Here is a 24,974-nt window from a genome sequence, read left to right as displayed (position 1 = left end):
ATACTAACCTTTTTCAGAGAAGTCCAAGAGTAGCCCATTGTCTGCAATCAAGAATTTGCAAGAGCACATTAAAAGGCTGACTAAGAGCATAATATCTAAGTCCTATAGAACTTAATAATATCTGACCTTCCATTTTTCACGGTCCAGAAGGAATCTTAAAAAATAAAGACTTCCTACTCTGAAATAAGCTAAAGTCAATTAGCATGTTTTAGATTTTATTCAGGAGATCCTGAACTATTACTAAGGAGTCAGTAAGTTGGAATAGTTGCTAAGGAGTTAAAAGACAGTAGTTAAAGGATTTGAGGAGTGTCCTTGGCTGATGAGAACAAAGACATAAATTACTTTCATTTCCCTGTTGGGTTTTAACAATTTACAAGGAGGCCTCAAGGCAAAGAAGAAGGTTAATGAGGATGTAAAATATATAGCAGCATTTATTTATTTAGATAAGGCAATTATTTCAATAGTACCAAAAGAATAGAAGGAAGGTTCTCTAGATGCCTGGCCCCCTAGTGATAAGAGTTTAAATTTGTCCTTGGACATTTGTCATTTTTCCTATATTTGTTAATATAGTGGACACAGAGGGTCTACAGCCTGGAGAAAGGGTTGACCCTAAAATTATACCCACTATTAACAATGACCTCAAGCCACCAATTGAAGGAAACTCAAAATGGCTTAGAGTTTTCTACAGATTTCAGCAGCGTGTTCTTAGATTACTAATCTCACAATGCCTTAATGCAGGGTTTCATTTGGAACCTTGAGTACTTCCAATAGAAAGAAAAAGACCACAGGACAAGTGATACCCATTATCATTAACTAACCTCAACCCATCAATTATAAAGGATTTTAAAATACCTTAGAGAATTTTATAAGATTGTTGCAGACAAATATTTTCAGGTTGATAAACAATACAACTATTTAAATAAGGAATTCTTATAAAGGCTTTTAATAAGGTGGAGAAATCCCAAAGACAGCAAGTTTCCAGAGCCTCAGGGAGTGTGGGATGAGGCTTATGAGCAGATGTTCCTGGCCTTTGAAGACTGTTCACTGTAGGCCTGTCTGGGTATTTGATAAACTTGCCGAGATCTTTATTACCCATGTGGAAACTAGCTCCATGGGTCTAGAAAGAGATAACGGGGATTGAAGCAAATATGAGGCTGAGTGTTATATTTAGAAGTTAGAAGTTCCAATTTTGGTCTGAGCATCACCCATATACCAAAAAGTGGTGGGTTAGATTCCCACTCAGGGCAAATACCCAGGTTGTGGGTTCAATCCCCAGTCAAGACACATGTGAGAGCCAACTGATATATGTTTTTCTCCCTTCTCTCTAAAATCAGTTTTTAAAAAAACAAACTTAGAGGTCCTGACCAGTTTCTAGAGAAAGTGTTTGAAGTGATTCTTGGATTACTTACTAACCACAATATGTGTTCTCCAGGGCTGACATGCTGATATAAATCACTGCTAATGACTGCATCGGCAGATCTGCATTCAGTGGTCATTAGACATCAATTGTCAACAACAACTTGAGTCACCCTTTGAAGAATGCTGAAACTACACTCCAAGATGGGGGCTAGGCAATTTGGGAGTGGTCAAGCTTCTAAATAATATATGACTAAACATAAGAAGGATCTCAACATTTTCCTCCTTCTAAGGCACTGCCTCAAAGGGCTTCCACATACTACCGTACTGAGAGAATCTTATACCTTTCCTCAAACTTGAGCTGACTCTGAGTTAAGGGATGTGATGAAAATAAAGATAGTAGCAGAGTAGGTGGATGTTACACTCAACTCCTCCTAGAACCAAACTGGAATTACAACTAAAATATAGAGCAATCAATCTGAGTGACCAAATGAAAACTAACTGAAGAGAAGTTTTATAACCAAGGATTTATGGAAGGCACATAGAGACTGGTTGGAAGGATGGAAACGTAAAAAAGGTTGGCTCTGCTCCCCTGGGCAGTGCTGAGATTCTGTAAGGATATCTCGGCTGCAAAGATTACCCCTTAGGAGCATGGAGTTTCAATCCCATGCTGGGATTCACAGCCTAAAATACCAGAGACTGGAAGAGGTGCCCATATAACATGTGGCTGTGAAAATCATGGGGAATTCTGTCTGCCAGAAAGAAGCAGGGGTCTGCTAGAGAGATAGGCATTCTCTTAAAGGACCAACATACAAAATCTCATTTGCAGCCACTTACATTGGGTTCCTGTGAAGTGAAGGCAGAGCAGACTAGAGTCATGCAAGGAGAGACTGTGGTTTGTGAACTCTGATGGGAGAGCTGAGGGACATCCACTGAGACCCATGTGCTTAGTCACTCTCCTACATCATAATGCCATCTTTCTTGAGTGGAGCATTCTCCTCCATATGGCATCAGCTTGGGGGATGTTACCCTCTGGTTTCCCTGTTGTCCCAACCTGTGGGGCTTGTATTGTGCTCAGTTGGCTGCCTGGGCTAGGGTGTAGAGGTCTGGGCAGGCTTAGGGGTGTCATTGCCTGAGTTGTGTGGCTTTGGGACAGGGACCATTCCCCCCACACTCCTGTGAACCAGACTGGGACCTCTGCCTCACAAGAGGACCATTAGCCTTACTCTATGGGTTCCTGGAGACCCCACTGTCCAGACTCCTGGTGGCTCTGCTGAGGTCTGGGCAGAATCTGGGACTGACTGAATTGTGTGGCTCTGGGATGGCAACTACACTCCAAGCATAACTAGTACCTTAACCTCACAGGAACTCCACTAGTCCCATCCTCATGACACCAGGAAGCTCTGCCCTGCTCCATCTCTTCCTGGCAGGATCTCAGACAGACTGAGTTGTGTACCTCTACAAATCCACAGCCAACATCACAGTCAATGGGAAAAATCTACAACTGTTTTCTTTAAGATCTGGAAACAATCCCATTTACAATAGCATCAAAACAAATAAAATACTTAGGAATAAATTTAATCAAAGATGTTAAAGACCCATATTCAGAAAATTATAAGATACTGATGAAAGAAATTGAAGAAGATACAAATAAGTGGAAGCATATATACTGTTCATGGATAAGAAGAATTAACATCATTAAAATGTCTATACTACCTAAAGCAATCTATAGATTCAATGCAATTTCTATCAGGAAACCAATGGTGTATTTTATAGAACTCGAAAACATATTCCAAAAGTTTATATGGAACCACAAAAGACCCATAATAGCAAAAGCAATTTTGAGAAAGAAGAACATACTTGAAGGAGCCATGCTTCTTGATATCAAACTCTACTACAAGGCCATAGTACTCAAAATAGCATGGTGCTGGCATAAAAACAGACATATAGATCAATGGAACAGAATAGACAGCCCAGAAATAAAACCATGCCTTCCTGTTCAAATAATATTGATTAAGAAGGTAAGAACATACAATGGGGGAAAGATAGTCTACCAGGTATTCAATAAATGATGTTGGGAAAGTTGGACAGGTACATGCCAACAAAATGAAGCTAGACTACCTTTTTGCACCATACACAAGAATAATCTCAAAATGGACTAAAGACTTAAGGGTAATACTCAAAACAATAAAAATCCTAGAAGAAATTATAATAATTTCTTAGACATTTCATAAAGTAATATTTTTCTGATAGATCTCCTTGGGCAAGAAAAACAAAATAAAAATAAATAAATGGGATTAAATCAAAATAAAAATGTTTGTACAACAAAGGAAAACCATCAACACACTGAATGGGAGAACATAATTGCCAATGACTCACCATATAAAGGGTTAATATACAAAATGTATAAAGACCTTATAAAAAACAAACAATCCAATTAAAAAATGGACAAAAGTCATTAGAGAAATGGTAATTAAAAGCACAATAAGCTGCCCACCTGGTGTGGCTCAGTGGTTGAGCATCGACCTATGAACCAGGAGGTCATGGTTTGATTCCCAGTTAGGACACTTGCCCAGGTTACAGGCTCCCTCCCCAGTAGGAGGCATCGGGAGGCAGCTGATCAATGATTCTCTCACATCATTGATGTTTCTATCTCTCTCTCCTTCTCGGAAATCATTTAAAAATATATATATTTGTTTGGGGGGATTTTTTGAAGTTTTTAAAATTATTATTAAGGTATTGCATATGTGTCCTTATCTCCCCATTGCCCCCCACCACCCAATCATGCCCTCACCCTCACAAATATATATATATATATATTAAAAGCACAATAAGCTATCATTTCTCACCTGTCAGAAGGCTATCATCAATAAATTGACATACAAATGGGCTGGTGAGGATGTGAAGAAAAGGGAGCTTGTGCACTGTTGGTGGGATGCAGATTGGTGCAGTCTCTGTGGAAAGCAGTACGGAGTTACTTCAAAAAATTAAAAATGCAACTGCCTTATGTCCAGCAATTCCACTTCTAGGAATATATACGAAGAAACCCAAATCACTAATTCTAAACAATATATGCACCCCTGTGTTCATAGCAACCAGCCGGTTGACCAGTCAGCAGATCACCTAGTTGTAATGGTTGCTTAGGTTCTTATATATAGAGATTTACAATAGCCAAGATTCGGAAGTATCCCAAGTGTCTTTAAGTAGAGGAGTTAACAAAAAACCTGTGGTACATTTACACAATGGAATAATACTATTTGCTTATAAAAAAGAAGAAAGTCTTAATATTTGTGAGTTCACAGATGGATATGGAGAATATTATGTTAAGTGAAATAAGCCAATGGTGTATTGTCAGAGAAAGACAAATACCATATAATCTCACTGATTATGTATAATCTGATGAACAAAATAAACTAACAAACAAAATTTAAAAAAATGATTTTCATATCAATGGAATCTTACAATGGGTATGCTTGATTCTCTGGCTTGAAATAAGATTTTTTAGATTTATTATTTATTTTTCTTTTTTGCATGGATTAGTAGTCTGTTCCATTTTCACACTGAGCAGAACTCAACAGTTTATCTACTCACCAGTTAATAGATATTGGGATTATTTTCAGTTTTTAGCAATTATAAATAATATTGCTAAAAATATTTATATAAACACACAAAAAAAGAAAAATCTCTCTAAGATCTAAGAGTACAGAGTAATACACTAACAGTTTTCAACATTATCATTGGTGCCAGAGACTGTGCTGAGTTCAAGTTGACTTAATTAAGAGTAGAAAGAGAACTCTCTGGAGACTGAACATGAAGAATCTGGGATTCTGGGAAGAATCCTGTAGGGAAGAAGTGCACAAAATACCAGATGAGAGTGGAGTGATCCAGAGTGTCATGTGGACCCAAAAGGTTCATTATTGTAGATCCTGAGTGCAATCCCAAATTGTTCACTGCCTTTCTGCCCTCTTGACCTCACCTCTGCTTTGCTTTCTACTTCAATTTTTGTTCTCTGATGCTACACCTCTGACTTCTACCAAAGAAAGACACCACTAACTTGAATTATGAGATCTGCAGAGGTATCCAACTTACACTAACCAGCATGCTTGTATTTGGCCTTTCCCTTACTGTGCCTTCCTCTTAGCAACCCTCATTATCCCACAAACCTACAGAATAATTGTCTAAATATGTTTGACCCTCTTTCCTGGTTGATCTATAAAGATTAAACTCAATTGTTCATTTTTTTGTACTTATCAACACCATAAACAATTGCTATTGTAACTTGTTAGAATAGTCACTGCTGTCTTAATTAAAATCATTATGAAAACAATTGGGCCCATGCCAGTAATGCCAGGGGAGCAGATAAAGATGAGTGGAGTCAAAGGGAAATGTGTCTTAAGAATGACCATTGTCACACTGTTTCTTTCCCATTTATTAAATCAATAGGAACTAGTTCCAAAGTCAACTCCCGTCACAGAGAAATGTAACTTAGTTGACTTTTACCCTGTTTCTTGGTCTCCTGCTTGTGTCCTCCTATTTCCTGGCAGTCACACTGGCAACCTTTGTACAGTACACCGCTTGAAAAGTAACTGTTGAAATGTGTCTTTCAGCAATTTGTGGAGCTATTATACATCTGAGCTCAGGATATGCTCAGCACTGTATGATGCAAATGAATTTCTATTGTCTATGAAACTGCCCTTGTAGGGAAGAGGGGGAGGAGAGAATAATATGCACTCAGGTAGTGTGGCTCAATAGCTGATCTTCAACCCATGAACCAGAGGTCACTGGTTCAACTCCCTGTCAGGGCACATGCCTAGATTACAGGCTTGATCCTCAGTAGGGGGCAGCAAATCAGTGTTTCTATATCTCTATTCCTCTCCCTTTCTCTTTCTCTAAAATCAATAAAAACATATTTAAAAATAATATGCTTAGTAGGATTTACTTATTCAAAATTACTTTTCTTGTCAATATGGGGTAAGGAAAAACAGATAAGTGTGAAAACATCTCTCAGTGTCCTTAAAGAACTCATTCAATGTCAGATGTGAGGAATTTATTTAAAAATTCACAATACAGTACAATTTGTGCTACATTGGAGCTTCACATAAACATTTTTGGGGGGAAGATAATAAAGTGTTATCTATTATTGCCAATGAAGAGTATAATTTTAAATAAGAAATCATCAGAAATTATAAGCAACAAATTTTAGTATATAACAAATTAGTTGTCCTTTCAAATGTTCTTTTATTTTTTATTATTATTGAGTACATACGTTTTAGTGTAAAACAAGTTATGGTATTCTGTGGGATAAAAATAATAAGAAACAGATAGTAAATAACAGTTTGAAATAAAAATAAACTCAATTTTAAGTTTATTCTATAACTAGAGGCCCAGTACATAACATTTGTGCATGGGTACTGTCCCCAGTGGCTGCCAGCTGCCTGGTAGGGCCTTCCTTCATTCCTTACCACCCACTAGTGATCAGCACACATCAGGCTCAGTACATAAAATTTGTGCATGGGTACTGTCCCCAGTGGCTGCCAGCTGCCTGGTAGGGCCTTCCTTCATTCCTTACCACCCACTAGTGATCAGCACACATCATAGCAAGTGATAGAACTCCTGGTTGGTTGAATTCCTGAGGGGACACTTTGCATATTAGGCTTTAATATATATATATATATATATATATATATATATATATATATATATGCAAATCATATATATATCAATATATATATGATTGCTTTCAGAATCAAAGGAATATGAAAAAGCTTATATGTTATCTGATTCTGGAGCCACATTACATTTGGCAATTAATGAACTTTCTAATTCTGGAATAATTTTAGTTTTACAAACAACATTATAAAGGTAGTACAGTGAGTTCTGGTATACCCTTCACCTAGCTTTCCCTAATAGTTATATCTTACATTACTGTGGTACATTTTTTCAGAACTAAAATGTTAACTTTGGTATGTTACTATTACAAAATTCTTTATTTGAATTTCACCAGTTTTTTCACTAATGTTTTTCCCCCTACTTTTGGATTCAAACTAAGATCTCCCATTGAATTTAGTGTTCCATCTCCTTAATCTATGACTGTTTCTCAGCCTTTTCTTGTTTTTTTATGGCCTTGACAATTTTGAAGAATACTGTGTAGGTATTTTATAGACTGCAACACATTTGGATTTTCTAATGTTTTGCTCATCATTAGACTTTGAGTATGAATTTTGAGGAAGAATATTACAGATCATTCGATTATAGTGGTAGTCTGCCTGTTTCTTTCACACTGAAGTTACTATTTTTCCCTTCTTACACCCTACTCTTAGAAGGGAGTCTCTATATTCAGTCCACATTTGAATAGAGGGAGAGGATTCAGTTCCACCTCCTGGAAGAAAATAGATCTTCATATATTATTTTGAATTCTTCTGTAAGGAATGTTTGTTTCCTTTCCATTTATTCTATAATTTATTTATATATGTATGGACTCATCAGTAAAGTAAATATATAAAGTGCATTTACTTTATGCATAGGGATGATAATCCAACACTGTATTATTTATAAAGTTTTATGAGAACATAGATGGAGAGCTATTTATCTGGCCTGCATGTAGTTGGGAAGGTCTATGTTTTATGGACAGTGGCATAAGATCTATCAGAGAGGAAGAATGGCAGCACCAGCTAAGAAGAAACTGGCCTAATTACTTCAGGCCGTTTTTCAGTCTGTTTTTGTTTTTGTTTTTAGAAACTTGGCTTCCTTCTCCATGTTGTTAAAGAGCTTACAGTGTGTGACTATGTCTGATTCTATACTTAGTGGTTATTTTCACAAAATAGAATTAAGAAAAAGGAGAAAAGTTGTCCTCCAGGAAGTTTGGGTGCCTTGCCCGAGGTCTAAAACTAATTAGAGATAGAACTTCAGGAACAATTGGATGTGTTTCTTTTCCTAATGATGTAAGCAAAAGCCATCCCACAAGCAGTGTAATGCACTCCACTTTGTGCTCCAGGCATTCATCTTTGAATCTCCTATTTTCAATTCTCATACTCACACTCTCAGGAGTTTTGTCCTTTAAAGGGGCCATCCGAATCACCTTGTGTGTCTCATGCCCTCGATCCCAGGTGTTCATGTATGCGTGTGTACATGTCTAGGTGTTACTCAGGATCCTCACAACCAATAACTGAGTCTACTGTCTTCCGTAGCTTGCCATTGGTCACCTACTATACGCTATCATGGTCTATGATGTATTTATCCACTCAAGTTCCCAAGCAACAAATCTGAGTAATATTTTTGTTTATTAGTTTCTACACTTTTTTCTGAATCCTGTATCAAAAAGTCCTATTGATTCTATTTCCTGAACATTATGTAAATCTGTCCCTGATTCTCCATCATCACAGCTGTATCCCAAAAACCTCACACCCACTCGTGTCTAGGAAACCTGGCCCACTAATTCCTCCAGTAACAATACTGGCAGAGTCAGTGTGTTTCCCACAGTCAGAACAAGTGCACCTGAGGGAGCCTTTACATGTAGAACTGGGTGCCTAACATGGTATGAGCAGGACATTGATAATATCTGCCATAGGGAGAGGTGGAGAGAAGGACGTGCTTGTCAAATAAAGATCTCAGCTACTGCAAAACAGAAACAGACAATTGATTTCGCAATATTTCTTTTAAGGAAAGACAGTGAATATTATATAATCCACAAAATAGTGTGACTATCAGGATTTTAAATTAGATGTTGCCATGACAACTCTAGCTGTTTCTATTATTTCTCTCTTTGGAATAGCCTCACTTATAGCCAAGGCCACCCAAGTAGTGGTAGTCAGAAAATCTAGAGAGAGAAGAATCCCTTCCATCTGCTTTCTTCCTCTGAGGGTGCTTCATGCTATCACTGGAGGCTGCCCGCCTCCCAGCCACATCAGGTATCCAAGTAGTGCTGCTCACAAGACTGAGGCATCTTGGAATAATGGAATCCCTACTTTATGATTCATCTGCACCATCTCATAGTCATAACACCTGAAAGAGTTTCCTACACTCTCAGAGTGCCGCAGCTTTCTCTGAAGATAGGGGTACTATTATGAGCACAAAACTTAAAAGAGAAGCAAAATCTTCTACTCATTTTCATTCAGAAATACAGAAACCTTCAGGAATGCAAAGTCTCTTATGAAGGAGGGAGCAGGAGGGTCCCTAAACTCAGGGTAATGGCTGACCAGGGAAGATTTCTCTGTTACCTATTGGCTTAGTTTGTTAGGTGTAAGCCCATTTGGATGCCTCCATTAGGCAGGTAGCTTACTGGTTGCTCCAAAAATTCAAGTAGGGAACCTTCATTTTCAGACATGGAAACCTGCGAGAATGGAGTACAGCAGCAAAAAGAGAGGAAAGTTCTAGCTAGGTAATTATGAGTGGGAGAGTAACAGTATGGTGAGAAAAATTGTGATTTTAACTATAAGAAGTTAAACTGAATTAAATTTAAAATTTTAAGGAGAAAACAAAATCTATAAATGTTAGATGGCTATATAAGGAATTATTTAATTCTAGGCTGTTTTAAAACACATTTTTAACCCAGGACTTTACAACAAACCTTGAAAAAATATGCTGACATTCCTTAGTTGAAACCAGTGAAATTTTTCCAGTGAGCACAATCATGAATCGTTCTTTTCTCTAAGGGCTTAATTAAAATCAGTATAAGAACCTCTTAATCCCTCCACCTCCCATATTTATCTCTTGGATATAAAAACTGTTTACTTGCCATGCATGCCAAAAAAAAAGATTAAGTTATTAAAGAAAATTATAAGATTAATAAGTAGAATTTGCTTGTCATTCGAGGTATTTCATCATTTTACTTAGTCCTTCTTTCTGCAGGGAAGTTGTGTGTTGGTACTTTGCAACTGAGACTGGGCTAGGCCAGTAGAAAGTCAATGTTTGGGGCTGGTTATGTTTTTAAAAATTACCTAAAGTTTTGATGAAATTTCATTCTTTAAAGATCCATTTAAATAAGCTCTTCAATGAAGCTATCAGGGTTTTTGTTTACTTGCATTGTCAAATAATTTCATATTTACAGAAAATGTGCAAAAATAGTACATAGTCTCTGTACTATTCTGCTAACTTCTTCTAATGCTAACAATCTTACATAACTATGGTACAAGTATCAAAGTCAAAATATTCACATTGGTTAAATACCATTAAATAAACTAAGACCTAATTTTATTTTCATTAGTTTCTCCCCAAATGTCTGTTTTTTCTATTCTGGGATTTAATCCAGCATCCTACTTTATATGTCATTGCTGTGTTTCTTTAATCTCTGCAAACTGTAATCTCTGCAAAGATTCCTCCATCTTTCTCTCATGCCCTTCACATCTGTGACGAGTACTTACTAGTTGTTTTGTTATTTTGAGGTTTTGAGAGGCTATTTGTGATCTCTCAAGATTTGACATAATTATTTCTTCTCTGTGCTCCTATTCTTTATAAATAGACTGGCACTTGTCTACTACAGTACCCATGAAAAGGACTGTGTTTACTCATTGGGCCTCTGCAATCACCTTGATATTCAATATATTCCAGTCAAACCATTATATGAATAAATTATGAACAAAAATCATCATAGTCATCATCATCACCACCATCATCATCATCAAAACTTTAGGTAATTTTTAAAAACAACTGTTTCAACAGGAAACTAAAGGAGATCATTCAAAAAGGAGAGTGGTCCCCTGACGGCCAAAATAGAGGTTGTCTTTATTAACCTCTCTCATAAAAATTAAATATGAGGTGGGGTGGGCTTTAGTGAACAAACATAAATGGATCCCCAATGGCTTGAACTATTCTTCTCCAAGTACATTATTTTGTCAGATGTTTTAGTGCCCTTAATTCTATCACTTGAGCATCTCCCAACATGCTCCCTCAGGGTAAAGCTGAGACAGTATCCTATTAAATTAATGTTTCCAAAGAGACGCAGGCCTTTGAACTGGAATCTCAACTGACTCATGCCTGTGCATGTGACATGCAAAGGACTGGCAATATACAAGCATTAAGAACAGAAAGCTGGAATTCTTCACCTCAACTCCAAATAGAAAAATGCCATGCAGAAAGAACCTCTCTCACTCAATGGTGCTGCCCTTATTTTTTTATTTTTATTTTTTATTTTGCAGACAAGAGTTTTTGTAGGAAATCGATGAGAGAAAGCAGGTCATTCTTAGAATGACCTATTGATAGAATGTAAGATATCTATTCAATAAATATTGAGTGCCTACATGTGCAAAATGTTTGTGAAAAGGACAAAGAGTCACCAGGGAATTGAGGACATGATGCATTTCTGGAATCTGTGTTTATTTAGGGAATTGGGATTTGTAATTCCCAGAATGTGTTTATCCTCAGTGATTACTGCTCAGTCCCAAAGTGCTCATGTTTTACATGGATAGTCTAACACAAACTGCACCCTCTTTTTACTTCATATCCTCTATCCTCTATATTTTTCAGATCCTCTATATTCAGATCCTCTATATTTTTTTAAAAATATTTTATTTTGGAAACTTAAGCTTCCAAATAATTCCATCCAGAGCTCCATTATTCCACCAGCATGCCCCTGGAAGAGGAACTTGGAAGTACTCTTCTCTTAAACTGAACTTGGCTTTAGAAATGGCTATTGACCATATTCTCCATTATGTCATCCATTTCTTTTAAAAACTAAAGGGAATGATATTTCTAAGATCTTAAGTGCTAGAGGAGGTGCTTGTCTCCTAATAAAATATACTAATTTATTTTATTACAAGGAAAAATGTGCAACCCATTTTTTTTCTTTTCTACTTTGGAGCTTATGATATTTGGAGCTACATTTCACACTTGAATTAAAATAACTGGCTGGAAATATTTGTTTATTTTGGTACAATTTGTCTTTACCATTTCCCCCTACTCTAATCACCATCACAAAAAACTCAACTTTAAAAAATGTTATTTTACTAGTATTGTATAGTATTGATATCATGTTGCTTCTACTCTTTTCTACAAGTAGGTATTATGCATACATAGATAAATGATGGGGAGATAGATAAATAGCTTCTTCTAATTAGACATGAATATCTACTTCCAATTAGAAAGAAAATAAGAATCATCCACACAGTTGGCTTTTTTTGGGAGAGTACAAAGAGTATTTTGAAAATCCATTTTCAAAGAATGTTAGCAAACCAGCATGCTCTGAAGTTCAATGACAATTACTCTGTAAACTTTCATTTACTATAAAAACTTAAGCTTCCAAATTATGAATGGGGTTTGTAAATCAAGAAATTTTTCTCTGGAGGAGTGTGGAAAAGATTTAGCTATTGAAACATCCTAACAGTTTGTTGACAATCAAGTGTGAATTATATAGCGGAAGTAGGAGTAATTTATTCAGAACTAATAGATGCTATATACATTCACACATATGCATAGTCACTCATGTGAGTACACTGCGCGCGTGCGCGCGCGCACACACACACACACACACACACACACACACACTCAAAGGCAAAATACAATAACACTTAGTCAGGTGTTTCTTGCATCACCAAGAAACATCCAGGAACAATAGCCATAACAGCAGAGGGACAGAAGAAAATTTTAGAGACACAAATTTAACAGCTTCCTCCTAATGGTGTGTATTGGGAAAGGGGTAAAATACTGCAAGCAATGCCATGAAATTTCCTACCATTACAAGTGTGGCTTTTTCTTGGTGAGGCATATGTTTTGTTCCTGCTACTTCTTTTTTTAATATATTTTTATTGATTTCAGAAAGGAAGGGAGAGGGAAAAGAGAGATAGAAATATCAATGATGAGAGAGAATTATTGATTAGCTGCCTCTTGCATAACCCTTACTGGGGGTCAAACCTACAACCCAGGCATGTGCCCTTGACTGGAATTGAACCCAGGACCCTTCAGTCTGCAGGCCAACGCTCTGTATGACCACTTTGAAGAACTGTTTATTTAGGTTCATTGCCCATTTTTTGATTGGATTGTTTATTTGCCTTTTGTTAAGTTATACGAATTCCTTATAAATTTTGGAGGTTAACCCCTCCAAATTGGATATATCATTGGAAAATATGTTCTTCCAACATAAACTGATTAACAAAAAATAGATCCAGAGACCATAGAAACATTGAACAGATTGTCAAACCTCAGAGGGAAAGGAGGGGAAGGCAGTGGGGGGAGGAGGGGGTAAAGATCAACCAATTTATTCATATACATATATGCATAACCCATAGACACAGGCAACAAGGAGGTTAAGCCTGGGGGATGGAGCGAGATGGGAGATGTAAATAGGGGGAAAAGGGAACATATGTAATACTTTCAGCAATATTTTAAAAAATGTAAATTAGTGTAAAAAGTATCAATTTATAACTTTTAATTTTTGTTTTATAATATTCACTTTATTTTTTATTAAAGAATTCTGACTGGCAAAATTACATATAGAAAGTTCAATCCTGCATACTGTCTTTTTCTTGTGTGCCTCAGTGGTTGAGCATTGACCTATGTATGAACCAGGAGGTCGCGATTTGATTCTGGATCAAGTCATATGCCCAGGTTTTGGGCTCAATCCCCAGTGGGAGTCATGCAGGAAGCAGCCAATCAATGATTCTCTCTCATCATTGATGCTTCTATCTCCCTTTCTCTCTCCCTTCCTCTCTGAAATCAATAAAAATATATTTTAAAAAAATACTTGAGTCAGTGATCATTTCTGTCAGCTCAGGCATTTCAAGAGGATAGATTGTCATTCACAGAGAAAGGCCTGTTTTCTCATGACCTTAAGATGTGGGTCCGTATACTAATGCACTAATCCATTCTGGGGAGAAAAAGAACTCTCAGATTATTAGCAGAGTGATGATATGATCTGCACAAACTGCTTTAAGCACACCGATATCATTGAAAAAGCAACAACCAGAGGAGGGATCTTTCTATGCAAAAAAGCAACTCCTTTTCTGCCAACTACTGTACTTATCACTCTGTATGGAGAATTCTGAATTAATATGCATATAAAGGTATTCAAACCATCAATTAACATCCCAGAAAGCATATTTCATTGAAATATGCTTTTGTAACTCTAATGGCTCTGCTTCTTTCTCAACTCTTCTACCCACCCCTAGGAACAGTTGTGATGCTGAATGTGCTTCCTTTAGTAGAAATCTGTCTACTTTTAACTTATTTGTAGGCGAAGAAGAATGAGAAGTGTAAGTAGCGGAAAGATTGGCACGATGTAGTCTTTTTTTCCCCCCTCAACACAATAACAGGCTCAGTGTCATCTGATACTGTGAAGCAAAACAAAGGGCCTGTTCTGAGCAGTGAGGTTGGGAAGATATGTACAGTTAAGAAACACTTATAAATTTACAGATATTTTGAAAACATGTTATTAAATTGAACATTTGCTTTTTAATAAAGAAGTGTTTTCTTTTTTCCCCTTGGCAGATTTTGGCATCTTAGAGCCAAACCAAGTTTAGCTTCCTTCCAATTCTCTACTCCTGGCAATATAATAACTCCTCTTTCTTTCTCTTGAGGCCTTGGCTGAAGGCAGGCCTGGAGGTCTTTGATTCTAACTTTGGTTGAAGCAAAACTTACCAGTGCTGCATTGCCTGCCATTCTTTGCAGATTAAGCAGGAAGATGAGGACAAAAGCACCCCTACTGGAGAGGACTGTCCCCTTCCCAGGCCCACAGCAGACATCACTAGTTATTTTTGCCTCTCCTTCTCAACAAGCCTCAGTGCTGGCTCAAAATTCTCCTTAGAGTGATGGAGATCCTCAAGAATAAGACCTTGCTGGCTTTCCATGTCCTGGATCAACAAGTAAAAGTGCAGAGCCCAAAGTACTAATTCCCATTCCAGTTAAAATGGTCCTGCCTTCCAGAAACAAGAATACATCTTGCTTGCCCTTGAGATGAACTCAGCCGACTACCTTTAGTACATTAGCATTGAGAAAGATTTTTACCTAACACAGCTACATCTACACAGGAAACATTTATTGAGGACCTAATGTGTGCCAAGCATTGTGCCTGGTACAAGAGATAAATGATGACCATTTACAAGCCTTGACCCCAAGGACCCCACAGCCTAGGAAGAAAGATCAAGGCATAGAGGGGAGGCAGATTAGCAGAGAAAGATGGTCCTGAGGTCCTGGAGCCAGACAATCTTAGCTCCAATCCTGCCTCTGATGCTTGCTAATGGTTTGGCCTTGAAAAATAACTTAGCCTCTCTCATCTTCAGAATTTCTCATTCAGTTTAGACATAAAGACTAAACTAATTTAGCGAAATGGCAGTCACTCAGTGCATAGTACATGCTAGTTGTTTTACAACAAACGCCTGTCTAAAGTCTGCTCAAAGGAGTTGAGATCAATTAGTAAAGACATAAAGGAAACCTTCCTCTTGGAATGGCTGCTAAACTGAGACTGCAAATGTAAGAATTTTTCAGGAAGATCAAGACCAAAGGTCATTCAATATAGAGGAGAATCTTGTTCAAAGGCAGGCAGTGGCAGAACCATGTGCTTTCTTCCTGGATGCTACATGGTATTATGGAGAAGGGGCCATGGAAGGGCCCAATATTTCACCAAAAGACCTTCTGTCTTCCCTTTTGTTCTGCTCTTGACTCCTCTTCCCCTGTTCTGCTCTGTCCCCTGAGAGGGTGACCTTCTTAGGCTGTAAAATCAGATCCCTTTTTCCCCTGACTTCAAATGAGTTCAAACAATGGTGAACATCCCAGGAGACAAAAAGGCAGGAAGAGAAATAGGTTGAGATGTTTATGCTTTCTAGAGACCTCCTGTGGGTTTGCCTTGACCAGGTGGGATCCTTGACCCACAGCTGTGTATCCAGATTCTATGACTGCACTCTCCTTGCATCTTCAGACTCCAGAATGGAGGTGATGACAGCTTTTTTTGTTTCTAGATCCAAAGCACAGGTTTTTGTGTGTGTGTGTGTTTTTGTCTGTTTGTTTGTTTTACCTATTGCCCACAATTTTGCAAATGGTTCCTTTATTAAACTGTCTTTAAATTACCCAGTTTGAGTGTGACTTCATTTTTCTGAGACCATTGGTGTTTATATGAAACTTGAGAGAATATTGCTGTGGTCTTGATGAGGGGTGTTAAAGCCCATAATTAGGAAGGGAACAGAAAGGAGATGGTGGAGGGCATGTGTGCATAGAGTACTATCCTAAGGACCTACGGGTTTGTTGATGAGGAAAGATCATTTGAATGACTTCCTGGTCTGTTTTGGTAATCAGAAAATGGTTCTGACAATAACACAGGTAGAAAGTTAAGATGAAGAGTGGGATTAAAACAATAATTGATAGAGATTTGGAGCAGACAAGCAGTACTTGAGGGGTGGGAGGGGTGAAGGATAATGAAGTCTAGTGAATGTCCTGAACCAGAGGCACAGAAGTGAGAGGAGGCATTGGTTAAAATTTGTCTTTAAATATATGGGCGAGAAAGGGTTTCTCTAGAGAGATCTGAAATGAAAGGACCCAGACATTTAGAAATACTTTAGAGGAAATGAAGACCCAATCTATATAAATAAAAGCCCAGCGACTGAAATGGCTGAATGATCAGAACCATGAGAACGACTAGTGGTTATGATGTGCACTGTGGCAGCCAACCAGCCTGATACGGGCCCCGAGTGGCCCCCCAACCCGGCCAGCCTGGCCCCCAACATCCCAATCGGGGGGGATCAGCCTGCCAATCACCTGTGGCCCCTCTCCCCCAACCCGGGCCTGCCCCCAATCAGCCCTCAATACCCCAGTCATGGACAGGGCCAGCCAGCCAACCACCTGCAGCGCCCCCCCCCCCTCCACTGGATTGGCCTGATGGGTTCCCATTGGGGTGGACTGACAGGTTCCCAGCTGTGCACGAATTAATGCACTGGGCCTCTAGTAGATTTATAAGAATGCCTTACTATTTTATCAATGCAAAACCATTTGTATAATATAAAATTTTCCTTCTTTTTATTTATTTATCCCACAAATATTCTTTTGAGCTGTTTTTATGTAACAGGCATTGTTTTTGGCCAGTTAGTAGTTATACAAGGCACCCGTTTTTGCCCCATGGGGCTTGCAGTTGGAAGTGGAAAATAAAACACTTAATAAATTAATGCCCCAGTAGTTTAGAAGGTGACAATGGCATAAAGAAAAAGGTAGGCCTCATAAAGAAGATGGCATTTGATAAAGTTTTGAAGGAGGCAAGGTGTTATTATTCCAGGCAGAGAAAAAAGCAAAGGCTTTAAAAGAGAAGCAACTCTGGCATGGCCAATGACTAGCAAGGCTAACAAGAATGAAGTGGAGAAAGTAAGGTGAACAGAAGGAAAGATGATGTGAGAGAAGTAACAGCAGACAGGTTATTCAGGCATTGGAAGACATTATGAAGAGAGGGAGTCACTGGGAGGAGGAGAGCCACTGTGAGAAGGGGAGCCACTGTGATGAGGAGTAACTTGGAGGAGGGGGAGACAGTGTGAGGATGGACAGCCATTGTGAAGCCTGATGAATAACTGGTGTCTTTAACAAAGGTACAACTTAATCTGTCTTGCATTTTTACAGGATCATTTTGATCTTGCTAGGAAGAGAGGATAGAAGTGGGGTGATTACATAGAGGCACTTCAGAGAAAAATAATGAATGGTCATTGTGACGGTGTGTAGTAATTGGATTCCATCACATTTTGAAGATAAAGCCAACATAGGGAAAAACTATTTCCTATCATAGTACTCACTGATTAAGATGAGGATCATCAATGGATTCTATAACCAGCAGATGAAATTTGAGGAGAAGCAGAATATTTACAATATCTTCAGGCATCTACCTACCAGGAAGATATTATTAATTATAAAAATAGCTCAACACAGGAGCTACCCTCTAGTGGTCAGTGTGCTCCCACAGGAAGAGCGTCACTCAGCTAGAAGCTGGGCTCATGACTGGCAAGTGCAATGGAAGTGGTGGAAGTCTCTGCCATCTCAAAGGCAGCACTAAGGATGTCCAACTGCCAGCTCCCAAACCCAAGGGCTCCTGGACTGAGTGAGAGGGCACAGGCCAAAATGCATGCACTGGGCCTCTAGTTTAAGAATAAAATGAAAGAAAATTAGATGCCATTCTGTAGCTTACTCCCAAATGATTTGGAATAAATACTAAAAATACTTATATACACAATGGAATGATAATGCAAATGTGGGAAAATGTTATCTTTTAGGGAGTCTGGGTGAAAGAAGTTCTTATGGCAACTTTTCTGTAAGTGTAAGATTACTTCAAAAATGTTAAAGGCATTTTTTATTTATAAAATCTATTTCCAGAAATTTTAGGAATTTCCAGACTTCTACATTTTTTGATCAATTCCAGCTTAAGACTCAATGGCAATAGAAGTTTTATTAAAGACATATTTTAATCCCTAAAATAAAATAACCAGAAGAGGAGGTTCATTACTTAATGTTTTCCTGAGATTTTATAAATATTCTCATTCATATTAAATTCATTAGGCAGTGGTGTTTATTTGTTTTTGTTTTGTCCTTTTCAAAGGAGCTTTGCTTACAAGTGACATTTTATGCAGCTTGTCTTCATATAAAACTAACCCAAATATGAAGCCAAATAGTTTCTAGTTTCTCTCCTTTTATTCCCAATTCGTGAACGACTTGTTGGATTCTCTAATGCTTTTGAGACCCCAGTATGAACAGTTCTCCACCATAGAACACAGGAGGAAAATGCTTTTAAGGCAAGTGCAGTTTACACACTGATTTTGCTTTAATCAAACTATATAGCATATTATTCTTTTGAATATGGGACTACTGTGAACCAGGATCCTCATCTGTGTGGCATCCTCTAAACCATTCTTCATTTTTGATGCCCAACACATTGTTTAAGAGGAATTGTTCTTAAAGATACACACAGAAAAAAAGAAAACCATAATCTTTCAGACCATGTGGAAACAATAAAAAGCTATGTCAACAGCTCTAGGAAAATGGCATCAAATTATGAAATATGAAGGGAAGGAAATGACTTATCTGAGCCTGGAAATGCAGACTGGTGCTTGGGAGTTTGGCAAATTCACTTGTGATGTTTATGCGTGACAAAAAGCACCAGTTTTGCTCATACTGCAGTGGCTTGCTGCTTTCATACATATAGAAGCATATGTTACATTCCTAAGATAAGTGAAAGGAGAGTTGTATATTTTGCTTCCAAACCAAGTTTATGGATCCCCCATTGAAGAACTCTGCCCTTGATAGGGTCTCACAGCAGTGGTATTCTTTGAGGGAAAGTGGTTTAAACTGGATTTATAAAAAAACTTTTTAAAATCCTCACCTGAAGATATATTTTTATTGATTTTTTTTTGAGAGAGAGAGAGACAGAGAGAGAGAGAGATTAATCAGTTGCCTCCTATATGTGCCCGAAATGGGGATTGAACCCATAACCTATGTATGTGTCCTAACTAAGAATTGAGCCCACAACCTTTTGGGGTACAAGACAATGTTCCAATCAACTGAGCCACACTGCCAGGGCTAAGAAAACTTTTTATAAAGTTTATAAAAAGAGATACAGCACATCAAAGAAGAACCCATGTCATTTCTTCAGTTTTCATTTTGAAGGATATCATACTTGCTTCCTCCCCAAGAAAGAAGGCAGATCACAACACACTTGTTTGTATTTTCTTCAGTTGACTCTAAAGAGTGACTGCCCACATGGGATCTCAGAGAGAAGGAAAATATTGTTGGTTTAATCAGGGTATTGAAATCGAATAGGAGTTGGTCCCCACTCAGACAATACAAAAAAGTATCCAAAAATAGTCATTGAGAATCTTATGTTCAGATGTATACATGTAACAAAAGGAAATAGTCTTTTTCAGAGAAGACATTTTTCTAACTCTAGCCTGTATTTTAAGGTCAAATGAGCATTTTTGATGTCTCCTACTTTTTTTTTTCTTTTTTTCTTTTTTTTTAGGTAGAGGAACCACTTAAACTTCGCTGTAAAATTAGAACTATCCAGCCTGCCTTGGTCCTGGGACATTTTCTGATCTGGAATTATAATCAGATTCTCTTAGCAAGGATAAGTGGAGGCTGGAGCAATGCAATTTATAAGTCAGGGATAGGCTGGAGAATGGTATGCGTCTTTCCCCCTTTAGAATGTTTCCCTCTTGCTAAGAGGAAAAGCAATGCTGTGACTACAGAAATCCTGGGTAGAGAATCAACAGGCCTTGTTCTTACACATGGTGCAGTCCAGACCATCAAGCCAAAGGGCATCTCAGTCACCCAAAACTTTGGACATGGGAAAGGAAGCCTGGGCCACTGTCTTAGCTATAACTATGTACCATAGACTGGGTGGCTTAAACAACAAACATCTATTTCTCACACTCTGGAGGCTGGAAGTCTAAGATCAGGAGGCTGCCATGTTGGTGAGTGCTCTCTTCCTGGTTTATTGATAGCCACTTTCTTGTTGTGCCCTCACAGGGAGGAGAGAGAGTGAACTCTGGCCTCTTCCTTTTCTTATCAGGGCACTAATCCCTCACGGGGGTTCCACTCTCATGTTTTTATCAAAACAACATTATCTCCCAAAGGCTTGGCTTTCAAATTCCATCACATTGGGGATTAGCACTTCAAGTTATGGGTTTTAGGGGTGCAGACTTTCAGTCCATAGCAACCACATATTTTCAAAAATCTTCAAAGAAGATGTATAAGTCCATATCCTTCATTATTATACACTGTAAAACAATCCTTGTGAGAAAGCGATTCTTTGGTCTACTTCATGCTAGTAAACCACCAAATATGTTTATATTGTTTGAAATGAAAGAAGCTTAATTCCTCTTATGAAGGAATACAGTTTAATAAAAATAAATTCATAAAGGAGAAAGTAAAAGTCACTTGAAAGCCCTGGTCCAAAGGTAAGTATCATTATGCTTTGGTGACAGACATCTTTCTAAACATTACTGTACTGGTGCCTTTGAGTGTCTACAGACCAAGATTTTACATAAATGAAATGCAGAAAACATTGCTTTTACTCTGTTTTATTTATTTATTTTTTTCATCTCAAATCTTCCTCATCACTAAATATAGAGTTCCATCATCATGGGTATCACAGTATCGCACAACATATCTATAAAATAATTTGTCTGAACACCTGCCTCTCCATTGACAAGTGTTTATATTCTCTCCTGCTTTGAGGGGCAGCCTGCAAAAGCAACTTGCATCTTGCCTGATGCTCTCTTTAGAAGAAGTGTCTGAAATCAGAAAAAGATATGAACACATTTCACATTTTGCCCTCCATAGAGCTGATAGTCCTTTTCTCCCTCACCAACACCATGAGGGTACACATTTCCCCACACTTATGTCAGTGATAGATTTACTCATCTTTTGACCTTTACCCATCTGCTCATTCAAACTTCTTGTAGTTTTGGTTTACATCTATTTGATGCAAATATGTCAAACACCTTTTTCATAGATTTATTGGCTCTCCATACTTAATTAGCAAACAAACTTACAAACACACTAATTATTCTAGTGAAAAAGATGCCTCATAGGCACCAAGAGTGATCAACTGAAAAATCTTGAAAAATAAGCTTAAAACAAATCTTAAATTTTCCCAATGTGTCAAATGATTTCAAGTCAGATAAAGTATTATTTTGGACTCCTACATGCTCAACATTGTCTTTCATTTTTAAATGATTGGTGTTCTTGGTCCATTTTCCACTCTGAGTTATTTTGTCAGAAAGAAGCAAGTATTGGGAGGTGTTGTAGAAGTTGGGATTTTAGCATTGGCCACATCTGGATTAGAAATCTGACTCCACACCACAAAACTGGCATCAAGTTGGTTCCCTTTCCTTTTCTCCTAAAGATATTACTTATGTACTGAAAAATAGGTATTTAAGAATGAGTAAATTATATCTTTCTCACTTTGCACATAGAGAAGAAAAGAAATTACTTGCCTAAAGATAAAACTATATATATACATTTATGTAGTATCTGCACACCTACAATGTCCATTTCCCCCATGATTTTTCTCCTAGATAGGAACAGAGAGGGTTGGTGTCACTTTCCATAAGGCAAAATGATAACTGGCTGGGATTTGACATCTAAATGATAGATCTGGGTTGGAACACAATTGTCCTAACTCCTGGCCCAACACTCTCCCCTCTGTTCTATGTTATAAGGAAAACAAAGTATAACTATAACAGTTCTTTTATCAACTGCAACTTAAAGCCAAGGTGACTCATGGAACAATCATTACAAACCCCAAAGACAGTGAGCCTTCAAACCTCAGTCTGGGAACAGACTTCAGACATCCACTCTTGGCCCAGGTCTTCATTCCATAAAAAAATTCTGTGCAATCTAACCACATTTTATTCTTGATAAACCAAGATTAAAGACTTTTCAGGCAGAAAGTTTATTCTTCCCACCAGCAGAAATTAAACTAAATTCTTCCACAATGCCATCTCCTTGTGCAATAAATGTAAATTAAATATTGGTTGAATAAATTGTCTCCCAGTGGTGCTCAGACTATTAGCCAGCCTTCTACTCAATAAAGACATATTTGATGACACAAATTAACTATGCAATCATTTGCCTGTCAGTAAATATTTGTCTACAGACAATGTTCTAAGTATATGAGTCCCATGAAAGCATATGAGATGCACCCTTTCTTAAGGAGATCATAACCCAGGCAGAAAGAAAAATCATGCCATTAAAAAGCTGATACTTCATGGGGCATGAACATCTATAACCTTAGAGTAAGAAAAGATAATTTTTTTCTAATAATCTATTCAGAGCTCAAGTCTGTGCTAAGAACATTGCAAATGCCCTCGGTTCATGAATTTTCACAGCTACCGGGTGAGTGAGTGTTACCACTGCACTTACCAGATAGGAAATTATGGTTATGTCAATAAAAGAGACTTGAATTGGGATCCAAATTGTTCAGAGAAAATTTTCTACAATTTACTGATCCAGTAGGCGTTCATTCAGTGAATCATGAACCAGGCAACATCCAACCTAGTAGATAGAAAGGAACTCTGAAGAGTAGCACAAGTTGAGAGTTATTTTTAGACCAAAGAAAGCAGGAACAAGCACCTTATACTGAGCATTTGTTGAGTGGTTAAAGCAGGGTTACTTTTCTTATAAGAAGCAAAGGAAAGCTTCAGGTCAGGCAACGTGTTGGACAGGCAAGTATTGACTGGCTGACTTAGGTCTTCCTTTTCTGAGAGAACAGAGCATAGAAACTTAGTTAAGTTTTTTTGTTTGCTGATGTGGGGCTTAGCATCATAGGAATAATCTGATTAACAGAATAATAAATAACTTTTATTTTCACCTCAGAGAGCCTGGGGAAGCATAGATATGACTTCCAATTGAAGATCTGGTATTCTGCCTGTGTTTGCTTTCACACCAGAAATTCAAGCACTGGTTTAACCTCTCAGCATTGTCTTGAATCTGGGAAACAGGACATTCCTTATTTGATTTTTGCAACCAAGGAGGCATCTATCATTTGTAGAAGTGCTTAAGAGAGCAAACCAGTTTGGCTCAGTGGATAGAGCTTTGGTCTGCAGCCTGAAAGGTCCCAGGTTTGATTCAGGTCAAGGGCACATACATTGGTTGCGGGCACATCCCTGGTAGGGAGTGGGCAGGAGGCAGCTGGTTGATGTTTCTCTCTCATCGATATTTCTAGCTCTCAATTCTTCTCCCTTCCTCTCTTTAAAAAAAATCAAATATATATATATATATATATATATATATATATATATATATATATATATTTTAAAGAGCATTTTCCCAGTCATACATGCACACAGGCTTTAAAATATCATCTCACAGGGCTTCAAATTGAACAGTACAAGATGCTCTGTCAAGAGGGGTGGAAGTCCATGAGAAACTGATACCACTAACTTCTCCATGTCATGCAAGAAGGGAACCCTCCTCTCTCACTATCTCAGTTGAATAATAAGCATGGGCTCAGCCCATTACTTCTCTGCTCTAATCAGTGGGTTAAATTTAGCAACTATGCCATAAAGCTGAAAAAGACAAGTCAAAAATTCAAGAATAATCCAATATTGATTGGCATATAGGTGGGAACAAGAGAAGTTAAAATAACAGATGCATGAGACACTTGGCTCAATAAAACAGATAAATATATCAAAGTCTATGAGGGCATAGAGTTTGAAATACTTAGTTTTCATGGTTGTCTAAAGAAATTTTCTATGATAATGGGAATCCTCCATAGCAACACTGCCCAATATAGTAGCAACCAGGTTTAGGCAGCTGGTACTTGACCAATGCACTGGGAAACTGATTTTAAATGTTATTTATTATACACTTATAAATTTAAATAGTCACATGTTGCTAATGGATACTGTACCAGACAGTAAAATAATCTAGAACTCTTCTGCAATGAAGAAAAGCACACAGATAATCCAATTAATGTAGCAGTCTAGGAAGTCAGACTTGGAAAGTGGAGGTTTTAAAATGTATTAAGAGGATGATGGGAAAAGTAGTGAATGGCATGAAGATAAGGGCTGGCGGATGAAATCAGAACACATAGAATGTGCTGAAGCAAAGGAAGAGGTGGAAGGAAGTCCTAGTTCTATATGATATAAAACAGGACCCAAACTTATTTTCATCAATTCCTCTCATTTTAATCAGTTTCAGAGAGTAGATCTTTGCCTAGGCAGAGGTTG

The sequence above is a fragment of the Pipistrellus hanaki genome (genome assembly GCF_964339955.1).
Source record: "Pipistrellus hanaki genome assembly, chromosome: 6".
Taxonomy (NCBI): domain Eukaryota; kingdom Metazoa; phylum Chordata; class Mammalia; order Chiroptera; family Vespertilionidae; genus Pipistrellus; species Pipistrellus hanaki.
The sequence above is the reverse complement of the archived record's forward strand: the minus strand, read 5'-3'. Positions refer to the sequence as shown.